The 14,753-nt window shown below is 46.3% G+C and overlaps 1 long non-coding RNA gene across 1 annotated transcript; it reads left to right on the top strand.

Moving 5' to 3' along the window:
* Positions 1-219: 219 nt before the first annotated feature.
* On the top strand, positions 220-14,030 carry LOC116652552 (uncharacterized). Its single transcript, XR_004305699.2, has 2 exons — positions 220-394; positions 13,740-14,030. It is a non-coding gene; the product is annotated as an uncharacterized LOC116652552 (long non-coding RNA).
* The last annotated feature ends 723 nt before the right edge of the window (positions 14,031-14,753 follow it).

Genomic DNA, 14,753 nt, shown 5'->3' with positions numbered 1-14,753 from the left:
GACCTGAAGGTGGGATCAGTGCACTCCCAACCTGCAGGTTTTATCCTGATTCACCTTGCTCCTATGAACACCAGATAAGCCGAACCATCAGATAGGAAGACATTTATTTGTCAAGGCTCAAGGAAACAAGACTGTGTGTGTGTGTGTGTGTAGGGGGGGAGGGGAGGGACAGAACATAAAATGCAACTCAGACAGCCTTTCCTGCTCACATTCCTGTAGGTTATCCTACAGGATAAAAAGGAAGAAGAGTCCTGGTCATTTTAATGAACAAAATGGAAGAAGAGGAAGAAGTCTGGTTATCTAGGAAGGACAGAATCAATCTATCCCTTTTCCGGCCAAGCCCTATGCAGTTCTCAGCTTACACCTGGGCATACTCCTTCTGTTCACTTGTCAGGTAGGTTGCCTTGTATTTGTTGTTTCTATTCTGCACAGCTGGAGTCACTCTGAGGCCATCAGCCTTGCTGCCCTGCCTTAGGTTTCACTGTCCTCCCTCTTCATTACTCTTCCAGGCTGCACGTATACTATCACAGAAGCTGTAATTGCACACGTCTCCTTTCCACCTCCTGTGCCTTGTCAGCTTTTTGTAGAGACGAAGATAACTGGCAGTCACAGACACTGGAGGACAAAAGGTGAATTTGTGGGCAAGCCACATTGGATGCGTAGTCAGGGAGTGCAGTGGGTTGTGGATCGTGGCCTCATCCAACAAGCCTGGCATGCAAGTTGGAAAAGCAGAGCAGTGTCTTCCTTCACCAGGTTTACACCAATGTGCCCTTTGTTGAAATGGGGCCTCTTGAAATATACAGCACCAAGCTTCTGCTCATCTTGGCATGCATTGAGTTCAAGGCACAAAACTCCAACTCTCCAGGGAGCTTTTTTCATCCTTGGTAGCACAAGACAGGGTGTGCTCAAGTGGATGTGCCTTAGGAAATGCTGTCCAGTCTTGGTTTAGCCACAATCCTCTGGGGAGGGATGATCTCTAAATGCCTGTGAAAGGATTTATTCTAAGGAAAAAAATATAATTCCTAAGAAAATTAGCTCGGATAAGGAAAGACTTGGATGCCCAGAAGAACTCTGTGACTCTGTTCCTTATTAAAATTGGAGCAGCAGTCCTTTCTCACAGGACATACAAGTGAATTTCTGAGATCTTGTGCAGTCTGACTTTTAATCTAACAGCAGCGGGCATCACTTCGTCAGCGCTGTTATGCCCCTTCATGACTTATGGGCTTGATGGATGACTTCTGCATGAAACCTACCTGTCTGTGTGAGTCCCATACACAGTATTTATTCTATTACTGACATTTGAGAAAATGAGCTCTCCAAAAATGGGAACCACCATCATAATGATAATGACCTGGTGACCTTCTTATTGTGTATGCTATTAAAACAAAACTACCTGAAGAGGTGCTCCAAGGAGGTACATTACCACCCAAGCCCTCTACTGCTGCAGTGCACGGCTTATCTCCAGCAAGTAACCAACATGCAGTGCTTAGGGGTAGGATGGTGAGGAAGACTTTGAGGTGAGAGTGATAATTAGTTTGTTGACATCCCCTGATTTTCTAGGATAATGCTTCCTGATTTCAGAGTAACCCCAGCATGCCCTTGTTACGGGGCTCTGGACCCAATGTGGCCAGTCCCTGGAGTGGTCTACTGCTCTGTCACTGGGTGGTAGGAAGAAGAGGAATTGTTTCCCCTGGCAGCTCCTGAACCAGGACTGTACCTGTGGTGCAGCTGCTGCTTTGGAATGATGAATTCCAACAACTCTAGCGGGGATTGTTTAAAAATATGTACTTATGTGTCTTAACAAACAGTTAAGATATTTACATGTCTATTGCTAACTGCTGGATAAAGCTAAAAAGAAACTGGAGTAAGGAGAAACTGAATTTGGTTTTAATTTTAAGGATTCACTCCCAAATCTGAGCTTCAAAATAGCAAAACTTTTGGGAACTATTAAGTCTGGCTTTGGGCAAGGTCTACATACAACTTGGCCCCTGTGTCAGAGTGTTTCAGGCAGGCAAGCATCCCAGAACATGCTGTCAAACAGCATGTATGGTCCCAGCAGGACAAAAATGTGGAGACTCACAGCTGGTGAGCACTTCCAAGAGCACTGAGCTGCAGCATGATCTCTCTCAAGCAGTGAGTAAGTCAATCTCTTTAATTACAGAAAGCAGAACAAGATTGTACCTATAGTTTTGTGCAAATCAGAGCTAGCATGGCTTGCCTGCTCACCGAGTCCTGTCCTACTTGTGGAAAAGCAGCTCTGTGACTTCCCTCGTGACTTGACTGAGCTGTGTGCGGAGAACAGGAGTGTGCCTCCTCCTCTGTTCTTCTCTGAGTTTATTACATAGGCTCAGTGCGTTTCTTTGATTTTTTTCCATTAAAATATATTTATTTGTTTCTAAGTAAGGCTGCCCTTTCGGTAGCATTTATTCTCTCATTTATTTATAGACAGCAATTCAATCCCTCCACAAACCATGTTTTGAAAGGTTAAGCAGAAGTCCACACCAGCTTAGCTTATCAGAAAACAAATGTCTCTGCTACTCCTGATCACATTAACCCTCTGCACCTCATGTTTTAATCAAACTTTCCTGTACATACACACACTAAATTATATGTTTACTTCATAAAGATGATACTTCTCCAGCTACATGTGAAACCACTCATTGTGAACACATGATCAAGTGCTTTGCCTGCTTGTTAATTCTTGTATACCATGAGTTCTCATTAGCAGCTCATCAGCACTCATAAGCATGAGGTTTTGTGCTCCTTCAGCTTTCACAACCCTTCTGTGGTGGCCTGATTTTCAGCTGCAGTGGCAGGACTTCCTACCTTCATCCTTTCACTTTGTAAAAATCCCTCCTGATATTTTTCAAGAAGGTAGGTCCCAAAGCCAACCTTTGAGGAATTTCAGTCTCATCTTTTTATGGAGCTTCATTTTGAGTGGGGTGGCCTGTAATTAAATTTGCTTTCTGTTGGGTCCCCTGCTTCTATTACTGCATCTAGCAACATGGAGGGAAACATCGTTCATTTCTGGAGTCACAGCTAAAGCTTATTTTTTTAATCTTCACATGTTAACCATCTCCCCTGTGCTGTTCCATCAGACTCTTAAAACTACTAAAGATCCTTCTGTATAGTAGTAGAGTTTCCTCTTTAGTGTCTTGACTGGTGGCAGTTCTCAAGTTTTCCACACACGTACTCACCACCAAGCTGCAAACTCCTTTCTCAGCTTTTACTGCTGCTGGCAAATTCTTTGTTCATTCTCAGTGCCACTCGCTGTAGTTACACAACCACTGAGGGATGGAGTCACCCTCTAAAAACTTTGCATGTTATTTGGGATACAAGTATCAAACATTTCCTGTACTAAATGAACAACAACAAAAAAAAATCCATGCCACTCTAACTGTTGTCCTTGGAATTAGGAATCTTCAATCTTTTTATCACTTGATGTAAGGTAATTTTCAGTAGCCACCTATTATGTGGTATTTTCCCATTACGTCCCATCTAAGAAAATTTGTCAGTCCGCTATGGGTGGTGCCTTGGGTGTTTAAGTTGAGCAAATAGTGCCTGCTGCAAGTAGGTGCTGTCAGAAGCTACCAGCAACTTCTGTAGTGTGTAGCCACGGGAAACTATGACGTTACTCTCACTTCTGCTGCCTCAGTGTGAAATGGCATAAGGGAAAAAGAAACTATGTCTCAATTAATAAGAAATGAGCATAGTTGGGGATCTTGCCTCTATTTTACAGAAAGTTGTGAAATACTTCCTTCTGAACATTTACCATAGCAAAGCAAACCAAACGTGATTCATTTCTTTGGAGATGTGTGGTGATTGGTGGTGATCAGGGTACTTTGTCCTACGTGATGAATTACTCCTCCTAAAGACCTCCTCCAAAAAGAGAGACTCACTAATGAAAACTCCCTGAGGACCACGCATCCAGGAGCCAGACATCTAAAGGAAGGGAAATGTGGCATTGCAAGTTAAAAACACCAACTCTAAATTCATGCAGCAGTGTCTTTTTTTTTTATGTAAACCAGCTTAAACAAAATCGAAAGCATCTGGGATGAGGGGCAGGATGCCCCTGTGGCAGAACAATTGGAGGAGTCTGTGGCTGTGGACTCGCAGCTGCAAGGAGCAATAGTCTCTGGAGTATTCTGTCTGGCTGTGCATCACTGCACGCAGTCACCCTGCTACAATGCTCAGCAGCCTGTGTGACTAAGTTGCTTGTGGGATGAGGAAACTTCAAATGACAGAGCTCCAAAAACTCAGAGGCATAAGGTTTCCCATAGGAATCTCCTCTCAAGCGCAGTCTCCCTCAGTGCTGGAATGTCAGAATTTGGATCCGTTTTTCTGTAACCAAGGCATTGGTTCCATCCACCTTGCTGTCAGTTCACCCCCAGTATTTTCCCATATCCTAACCAGGGATGTCTCAGCAGCCACCTTAAAAATTTCATCACCTGAAGCCCTTTAAATTTCTCTCTAGAGGGCACTTTCTCTGCCTTACAGCAGCCAGTAATTTTTTCCTGTGCGCTCTCCAATTTTCCACCAAAGTTTCTTCTAAATGTGTATACCAGAAGCAGATCTTTATGTCAGCCTCAGCATCATGAGAACTGCACACAAAAGAAATGTCTCTGCCCTGTTGCAGTCATTGGTGCAGGATTCTCAGCTCGAGAACTATCAGCTCATACTCACACATCATCCCGGTAGGAACTGTTACCATTCCTCTCTGAGCATCCAAAAACATTTTTCAGCACACAGATTTTCAAGAAAAACTCCCTCGATTCTCTCAGCCTGCTCCATGCCACATGCATGGCTTTCCTGAGTCACACTTTCAAAGAGGTCACTCAGGTCTTTTGGTTCACCACAACTTTGCAAGGTTTTGAGAACCAGAGGTCCTGTGTACTAAGCTCCAAAAGGGAGACTGCCCTCAGCCAGTACCATTCTCTGCAGAACAGCCAGCAGCAGCTCCCAGCGGTCAGCCCAGCAGTGCCTTTCCTATGGGGAGGTACATGCTCAGCCCCCCCATCATCCAAAGTCTGTCTGAACCAAGCAGAGGTGCTGCTTAGGTGGAAACCCATAGACAGAAAATAGGAAGCTTCTCTAGCACGTAGCAAGATGCTGTAGGGGAAGGGGAGATCCAGCACTGCTTCATCTCTGTTCTTAATCATCACTTTCAGAGATAAGATGGCAAAACTTAAGCTGGGGAAAAGGAAGTTAATCTCACAAATGATGAGTGTAGAGTTGTGACACGGGAAGAGACCAGGAGCACATCCAGCAAGCAGTACAGAAGTCATGAGGCTGTGCCATGTGCTGAACAGGCTGCCCTGAGGCAGCTTGAGCACAGCCCAGTGCTTGCCTTGGGGTGCTTGGCACCAGCCAGCTGCCCATTGCCTACCCTGCAAATAGTGCCAGCTGCAGATATGCAGCCATTGGACAAACACATTTCGCTGCAGGGTCAGATGCAGAGAGATGTGGTGCTTCAAATTAACAAGCTCTTATTCACTGCCACCCAGCTCGGTTGTCTGAGTCAGGTTTATAAAAAGCTAGTAGGTCTCAATTCCCATCAGCACGTGCTGGCCTTGATCTTTTGCAGATCAAGGAACGTCAGGCCCTCCTGCATGCCATGACAAGCAGTGGGAAAGCAGACAGGTTGTGATATCAGGAGGGATTTGCAGTCAAAGATCCCCCGGCAAGACTTGCTGCAACATGGCTTTAGCTGGGTGAAGCCCTTTCCCATGATGGCTGTGTGGCTGTGCAAAGAGAAAACATCTGCACATCACACCAGCTGAGCAGCTCTGCCCAGCACAGTGGGCTGGTTGGGGCAAAGTGCATCCCCTTATACAGCAGGATGAAACTTTTCTCATTTTGCTAGATTTGAGGGAGAATGCAGCATCTGATGTATGGACTCAGATGTGAACAATCCGAATCGTTCATTACAAGTTATCACATTACTTACTTGCCTTCACAAGTTTCCTTTTTCTATCTTTCCCATTCACCTCTACATCTTTCCTGTCCACCTTTACATGTCAACAAAGCATCCCACAAACACTCTTCAACTGTTCAAGCTTATCCAATCTGAGCCATGAGCCGTTCTTTCTTTTCCTAGAGGTGTCCTTGATTCTCATGCTATTTATCTTGCTCCACAGATGCTGCTCTGTACAGTCCTTCCTGTATTCTCATAGGAGAAGAGGAAGTGAGCCTGCTTATCACAGCCATGCAGCATTACCTGTCGGCCATCCTTCCCATTGAGGGCACTGTGGGTCTGCCATGTATGACACCTGCAGTCGGTGTCCATGCATAGATCAGCTGGAAACAGATTGTCGAGGAGAAGGGCTGGGAAGGAGCTCCAAGAGGCAGCAGATCCTGGGATCAGGCTGTCTTGATGAGTGGCTCTGGGATACTACTGAGCAACAGTGCTGCAGGGAGAGCCCTCAATGGAAACAAATTTCTTATAGCACAAGGAATATAACAACAACAACAACAACAAAAAGTCTCTTGGGCCAAAAGTAGCCTGTTCTGAAGACACTGTTCCCTTACTTCCCAACTCTTCAAACCATTAGACACTTCATAAAGACTTGGCTAAGGCTCTACAACAGACTTGTTCCACAACAGAAGGATTCCAAACATTTCCATCTTCTCTGTTTTCTATCTGCTGCTAATTATCGGCACATGGCAGTGCTTCACCTCTCACTCAAAGCAGTGCAGCTCTCTTAGGCTTTGGACGTGGGGGTCCTGTCCAAACCAGTCCCCAGCCTGAAGGCTGATGTCTGCTGGGAGCACAGCAGGGTTCCTTGTGCCTCCAGGGTGAACCCCTTGTACCCCTTGACATGCAAGCAGGTCTGTGTGGCCAGACCATATTTGTATCTGTTGCATGACACTGGGGTGCTGTTTTAATTTAAAATGGATTAGGCTTTGTTTTCTTTCTAGCTCAATAACATTGCACACATTGTTGGGCGATAAAACCCACAGATAACCATGCCAGCAGGCTGTTGGGGTGGACGTGATCAGCAGCACAGCGTGAGCTGAAATGGCAAAGAATAGGGGGAAAAACTGCATAGAAACATGCTGCTGGTAACACAGACTGCACAGTATGTGCTGCAGCTCCTGGAGACACTCTTGCACAACCTCAAAGGGGCATCTTCCTAAAAGAGAAGGGTGGAGGAGACAGAATGGGTGAGCAGCTCAAGCACAGCTTGGTGTTTGGTGTGGGATGCAGGACGTGAGGTGCAGGGCAGCAGGGAAGCAGATGAGCTTCTCTCAGTCATGAAATGCTGACGGTGATGATGACTCCCAGGAGAGGAGCTCCTCCCTAAGCAGTGAGGATGTCTCAATTCACCAACGTTGTACACTGCTGTTTTTCCCAAGCTGGTTCTGCCCCTCCCTGCTCTCCTCTGGCTTTCTGTGAGCTTAAGATTTGCTCCATGTCATACAAGGCAAGTACTGCCCTACCAACAGGCTCTGGCAAAATATTTATTTTTTTCCCCAGGTTTCTTAGCAGAGCTTCATTATCATATACACTAGGTTCCTTCACTACCCTAATCCATGCCTTCTGGCTGGCAGCAAACATGACCCTGAATGGATGGTACTGGGCAGCACTGACCATGAGCTGCAGGAAACACTCCCTGAGCACAAGGTCTTATGTTGTCCCAGAGTTTGATTTGGAACTCCCCAGTAAAAGCACGGGGTCTCTGCAGAGCTGAGTATGTGGACACCTACCTACACCCCACTATTGTGCTAGAGCAGAGCTAGAGCTAGACCAGCATGGCTCTCTCCTGCAGACTCAAAGAGCTCCCTAACAAATACTCCAACAACCACACTTGCACACTGAGCCATCACTACCAACCAGGCTGGCCCCTGTGGCCCTGCCTAGATCTTCATTCACATTGACTCCCTCCACAAGTGATGTCTGAGGAAGCTGATGCTGCCAGCAGAATGCACCAGGAGAGCTGTTAGGAAGGTCAGATAGCAGCTGGGGACCTGACCCCATACAGCTCTCTGTACACTATTTACCCAGAACTTTCTTACCTGAAACCCTTTATAACCTCTCATGACTTTTTTTTTAACGAGTTTTGCTGCTGTCATGCTCCAGACCAGGCATCGCTTACTTTGAAAGCTAACAGAAGGCACCAGGATCCCCTGGGATTCTTTGTCAGTGCATCTCTATGTGGACAAAGATGACAGCAGCTCACACAAGGTATGGTTTGATGCTCAGGTTGTGCAGCAGTACACCATGGTAAGCATTCAGAGCTGCTGCCCTGGGCAGGAACATGGAGGGAACCAGAGGCAGAAAGAGAAACAGCACAGCCCTGCATAACATCAGCATCCATCTGCCCTGATCTGCCAGGCAAACAGCAAAGCCCCAAAACAGGACTACAGATCTGTGCAGGTTTTGTAGCAACATGTTCAATGGGAAGAGAGGTGTATGGATGATAGGAACACAGCTGTCCCAGAGAGCAGGAGTAAGGCAGATGCTCTGCACTGCTCTCATAGGAGAAAAAGACAGCTCATAGTCACTAAGGCAAGACACTGGTGATCCACATCACCTGATATGGGATGCAGCACCACTGGGGGCTGGTTGGTGCTGCATAGAGAAAGACAGCAGGAACAGGAGTATCCCACACCTACACTACAGCTTCTGTGAACACCCTGGGCTCTGTGATTTGGTGTTAAACTCCTGCAAAACTTTCATTAACATGATAATTTTAAAGGTTGCAAGCAAACCTACCCACAAACCTTTGAGACCTGCAAGTCTGCAGCAATTGCTTGCCCCAGAGGGCCCTGCCAGTGGCCCAAGAAGCAGTCATAGACAGTCTGAGAAGCCAGAAAACTCAGCTGCTGTGAGCCATCAGGCAGCAACAGAGCTGACAAGCATGGCTCAGCCTCAAGGACAGGCTGGCCTTGCTCGATGTGGCAAGGATTGCCTGCAAGCTGTCCCCTCGGCCTTATGAGGGCTGGCCAAAGGATCCCGTATTCTCTTTTGGGCTTCTGGCACCATGTCCATCAGCAGGCAGAGGGGAGCGGAGGGCAGCTCTGAGCTCTGCTCTGTGTGACAGTGATGGGGCCCGAGGGAACGGCATGGAGCTGTGCCTGGGGAGGGCAGGGGGTTCGGGAAAGGCTCAGGGGGTGGGTGGTGGCCATAGAACAGGCTGCCCAGAGCAGCAGGTGCAGCCCTGAGCTGCCGGAGCTCACAGAGCATTTGGACCAAACTCTCAGTCATACAATTTTGGGGAGGTTCTGTTTGGAGCCAAGAGCTGGACTTGGTGATTCTTGTGGGTCCCTTCCAACTCAGGATATTCTATGATTCTGTGAACTGATATCTTCCTTCCTGGTGGCAGTATGAAGCTTTTTGTTACACAGAAACTCTTCTCTGTTAGGTGTAATTACAGCAGGAATGCAGAGAACGTGGATTTGCCTACATTAGGTGCTGGTAATTCTTTCCTCCCACAGTCAGTCTTCCAGTACTTCATGTGTCTGGCATGTCAGATCCCATTTTCTTAGATCCCATTTTATTTGCAACAACAAATTAAGTGTTATTAAAGCAGGCAATCACAGATCTTCACTTATCCAGCTCTTCCCTATGGAGAATTACTCAGTGCAATATCCAGCCACCCTGTTTGACGTACATATGCATCCAGCATTCAAGAGAAAGTGGGGCCCTCTGCATTTTGATCCAACCTAGCCCTTCCATTGCATCTGACAAGCCACCATCTCACTCTCAGTGCAGCAGAACCATGAGAGAAAAACGGGATCAAAGGAGCAGTGACAAGCCCTTGGAACTCGTCAGACAAATGTGTTTTTAGCAGAATCCTGAGTGAGCCGATGAAGGGCAGCATTAGTGCCGTCATGTGAAGCACATGATTTTGGAATTCACTAAGCCTTTGATGCAGTGTTAGCACTGCCGTCTCCATCTCAACCATTAACCATCTGACTGAGAAACAGCCAAATTCTCCCCATCCTGGGATCACAGAAATGGAAGGAGTTCGCCACATGTTGCAGGAGACATATGCTAGACAGGCTGATTGCACCAGCCTTGATGCTTCTGTAGACTTCCTTTCTTCATACTCTAAGTTAGGTTGGAAAAGAAAGGAAAAATATAGTTATGGAAAAGTGGAACTTGAGTTGGAAGTCCTGCACTTTGAACAAAAGCACCTCGATTTGGATAAAACCAGGAAAGAATTGCAATTGAAGGCCATTGGAAATTGTCACCAAATCTTGCTGGCCATGGCAAAGGCACAGAGTCTGATTTTGCAGCACTATCTCAAATACAAAGTCCCCTCTGAAACTCCAGCTCTCCCTTGTTTGAGGATGGTTTGCAAATTAACTGCACACTGCAGATGTGAAGATTCAGAGGTGGCCCCATCCACAGACAAGGCTAAGTAAACATCCTTATATTCTGTGTTCTAGGCTAGAAAAAACCCAGCTGCTTATTTACAAGAGCCCAAACTAAGAATCCACTGAGCAAGCCTACAAGCTGAAGCAATTCTATCTTAAATCCCCACCCACAGGTGCACCAAAATGCCCGTCCAGCTCTGTGCAAACATTCTGCCCCTTACTCCTGGCTGATGTGAGCAGTGTGTCAGAGCCAGAGCAGCACTCACACTGACACCTGCCCTGTGCAACTTCAGCATTATGGAGCACATCTCCCTGGTTTTCCCCCTTCTCCTCTCCTTTTTCCTTGCAGCAAGTTGTGCTGCTGGGTGAGTCTGACCAGCCCTTGCTGTATGGCTGCTGTCATTCCAGCTTGAACAGTATTTGGATGAGACTGACTTTGGCAGATAGTCAGCAGCTGAGATGATGCCTGCCACAGCAAGCATAGCAGGTACTGTTGATGGCAGACATCTCTGTGACACAAAAGCATGAGGAGAAGCCTATTGAAATGCTTTACCAGGTCCTATTGTGCTGTGAAGTGCTCTTTCTTCATAATTTGCCAGTTTTTTTTGTTTGTTTGTTTGCTTTACATGAAGACAAGTACAGCTTTGGGAACAAAATCCATGTTGCATGAGGTTCCCCAGGCTGTTAACCATTAGAATCTGTTGTACTCAGTGCTCACTCTGCACAAGGCAAGCTTGACACACAAACCAAAACATCAGCTGAGAACCCTCCAGCCCAGCCTGATAAGCCTGAGAAACACAACATTTCCTCCAGGGACTGGATAGGCTGCAAAGGGCTTATCCACAGATCTGTAGGCAGCAACATCCCAAAATGCAGTGACAGCAGGATCAGTAAATGCCCAGAGCTTCACTCAGGTGTGAAAGTAGGGGCAGAATGGGCTGAGGACTTTATGGATGGGACTCTGAGCAGCCTGATCTAGCTGTAGATGTCTCTGCTCTTTGCAGAAGAGTAGGACTAGATGCATATATATGTCAAGAGTAGGACTAGATGGCCTTTAAGGCTCCCTTTCAACTCAAATGATTCTATGGCTCCATGGTAATTTTTATTGTCCAGTGCAGGGCTACTGCAAAAAGATTTAATCCTGTTCCTTTTTGAATGCTTCACCTCCCACCTTCCTCTGAATATAAATTCAAGGTGAGACTACTGAACTTTTATATGGTATGTAGCCTGCCATGTAAAGCTGCCTTGAGGAGTCTGGAAGGTGTCAGGACTGGATTTCCTTCTGGGTTTCCAGTGAGCTCCAGGTTACTTCTAAAGAATCAAATTAGCATGCAAAAGGATAAATGAGACATATTTTGAGAAACAGTGTGCCCTTTGTTGTACCTTGAAACTTCCTGCAGTTCTATGAAGGAAACTAACCACAACAAAAATGGAAAGCCATAACAGAGCCCATTAGAATGACAAGTGACTGAAGATAAAAAACTGAAAAAAAGGGGCTCACTCAAAACCAACAGAAAATGAATTCACACTGGAAGCTTAGCAGAGAGTCAGTAGATAATAGGGTCATGAGAGTCATTCAGTGAAGATAGTGGCACAGCAGGAAAACACAGCGAGTTACCCACACTATCAAGCAGTTAAGGGAAGCTCCCATCCTGAAACCAGTTTCTACAGCACAACTTGCTTCAAGCGAAAGTGTAGTCAGATATGTTTCAAAACAAATTAATAATATAAACATTAGGTGACATAGAAGGCATTTGTCCAAGACCTTGGAGGAACCCAAACACAGATCTCTCAGCAGCTTTGGGGATGCAACCTATTGCTTAACTCAACCTGAAACCAGAGGAATGACAGGAGGCAAATGAGATGCCTGGGTTGGGCTTTTGTTTTTTGCTCAAAGGGGTTTGGGTAAGTCTGTGGATCTGCAGCTTCTGGGAATTGGGAACAGCACTCCTGGGCATGCAGGAAAATTGAACTAAGGGGGAGGAAACAAACTTGCACTGGAGACAAAGTCATAACAGTCGTTGAAGGAGTTAGGAGACCATTTCCATGGATGTGGCTGGGCAGATGTCTGATCCAGATATACTATCCCTGGATGCCTAAAATATTTTTAGCAAAGTCTTCCACCAAATGCCTTTAATCCTTTTTCTCTATAGCATGGTCATTCTCATGGTTAATAACAGGGCAGGAGATACTGAATGGATAGACTTGCCGCACCAGGATCTGTATCTGGGCTTGTGCTTCCTATTTGCTTCGTAAATGGTCAGGGGAAGGGTGTGTGCAGTGACGGGACGAGGCTTGCTGGTCAAAGTGAGGTACTAATCTGAACCGTCAAATGGCACAGTCAGTCCTGGTAGACATAAAGTAATTTACATGGAGAAGTTCTAAGTACATGAGGAGAGAGTTCAGACAAATTACCTCACTCAGGGAGGTGTCCTGGGGACTGGCTCCGTGTTTCCTGACTTTTTTATCAGGGAAGAAGCAGTAGAATTAAGAAAGGCCCCCAGCTGCCCCCCCCACTCCTTGCCCTCCAGAGCCTCAGCGCCGTGACTGCACTCCTTTGGGTGCTGTGTGACAGCTTTGTGTCCATATTTGTGGCACCCAGCCTGCACCTGCTGCTGGAGGTGAGGCTGCTCAGCACAGAGGGGACAACCCCTTCCTCACCTGGTGGCAGTGCTGGACCTGAGGCACCCAGGGTATGGTCAGCCCTCCGAGCTGCCAGGGCACACTGCTGACTCGTGTCCAGCTTCCTAGGAACCAGAACTCACAGATCCCTTCCTGTGGTGCTGCTCGCAGTTGGCCTCCCTTGGTCAGCCTAGGTGAATAACCTTGTCGTAAGAAGAAATCAATTTAATTAAACAGGACTTTCCCCTTGTGAACCCACGCTGGCTGTGACCAATGTCAGTGCTATTTCGAGGTGTTTTCAGTAACTCCCATAATAATCTTTTCCATAGGTCTCACTGAAGTGAGACTGACGGGCTTGTCATTATCACGTCCTCTTTCTTGCCCATCTTAAGAACTGGGACAGTGTTTCCAGCTTCCATCAAACAGGTTCTCTCAGTGGAGAGTTGCAAAATAATTGAGAGGGTTCTTGTGATGACATCAGCCAGATCTTTTGAGTTGCTAGCTGCGAATCCCATAGGACACCAGGGGTTGAGATGCATCCATCTGGAGCATCAAATCATACAAGTTGGGGGTTGTTTGGGAACTGGTTGTTACTGCAGCCCTGGTCCTCCAGCTCCAGGGGTCCCAGAGCCGATAATTGATGTTGAAGACAGGAACAAAGAATGCACTAAAGGTCTCTGCTTTGTCTGCATCCCTGTTTGTAAGGTGACCATCCTTGTCAAGTAACAGACTAATGTTATCTCTCTATATGTGTGCTGCTAACATATTTAACAAAGACCTTTCTGTTGTCCCAGTTTGGCATTCTTCAACTCTAATGGAGCTTTGGTTGCATGTGGGAATACGAGGAGGACTGTACAGAGCAGCAGCTGTGGAGCAAGACAAACAGCCTGAGAACCAAGGACACCTCTAGAAGGAGAAAGAACGGCTCACAGCTCGGACTGGATAAAAAGTGTGTGTGGAATACTCTCTTGACATGTAAAGGTGGGCAGGAAAGTTGTAGGGGTGAATGGTAAAGCTAGGAAAAGGAAACTTGTGAAGGTATGTAAGTGATGTGAGAACTTGTAATAAATGGTTTGGATTGTTCACATCTGAGTCCATGCATCAGATGCTGCAGTTACATGTATCCTAAACTCTCTAATCACAAGCAACAGACCTAGGAAAGCACCTTTTCTTGTCTGCTGCCCTACTACTGGCACCAAGATGTTATCATCAATGTATTTTAGGGATCTCCTGGGCCTGTTTGTACCAAATGTGTGGTGTTCCCAGTTAATGTCTGGCAAGCTGAAGTTTCTCATACACTGATAAGTACACCACTCATAAGGTGGTTGATCTAGAGATTCCTCTTAGTTCCTTAAAGAACAGCAGGCCTGGTGTTGTTCAGACCAACCCATAATCAAGAAACCTCAAAATTCTGCCAGCAACACCAGCCTTGGAGCCATATAATGACATCACAGGTTAAAACCCAAACAGGTCTAAGTACTTCACTATGTATCATAAATCTGAGGAATTAATTGCCTAGGGTTGCTATGGAGGCAGATAGCCTAGAATTGATCAAAAGCAATCAGATATTTTCATGGTTTGATCCCTATACACCAGATGGTGGTTTGCAGGATCTTATGATGCACCAGGATGAGCTAGCTGAGAAGCAAAGCTCTGGCGAGGTAGTCTGACCTAAATATTGCTGCAAAGCAGTGACATACCTTGCAAGCACTTGGTCTGCATGTTGGTGTTAAATAGAAGATGGGAAAGACTGTATCTCAGATGTGCTGTTACAACACTCCACAGTCACTTGACGTAATCCAGCATGA

Source organism: Coturnix japonica, chromosome Z (assembly GCF_054131305.1).
Source record: "Coturnix japonica strain WE chromosome Z, WE-NBRP24, whole genome shotgun sequence".
In the NCBI taxonomy this organism is placed as follows: domain Eukaryota; kingdom Metazoa; phylum Chordata; class Aves; order Galliformes; family Phasianidae; genus Coturnix; species Coturnix japonica.
This window is presented reverse-complemented; position numbering and strand designations above follow the sequence as displayed.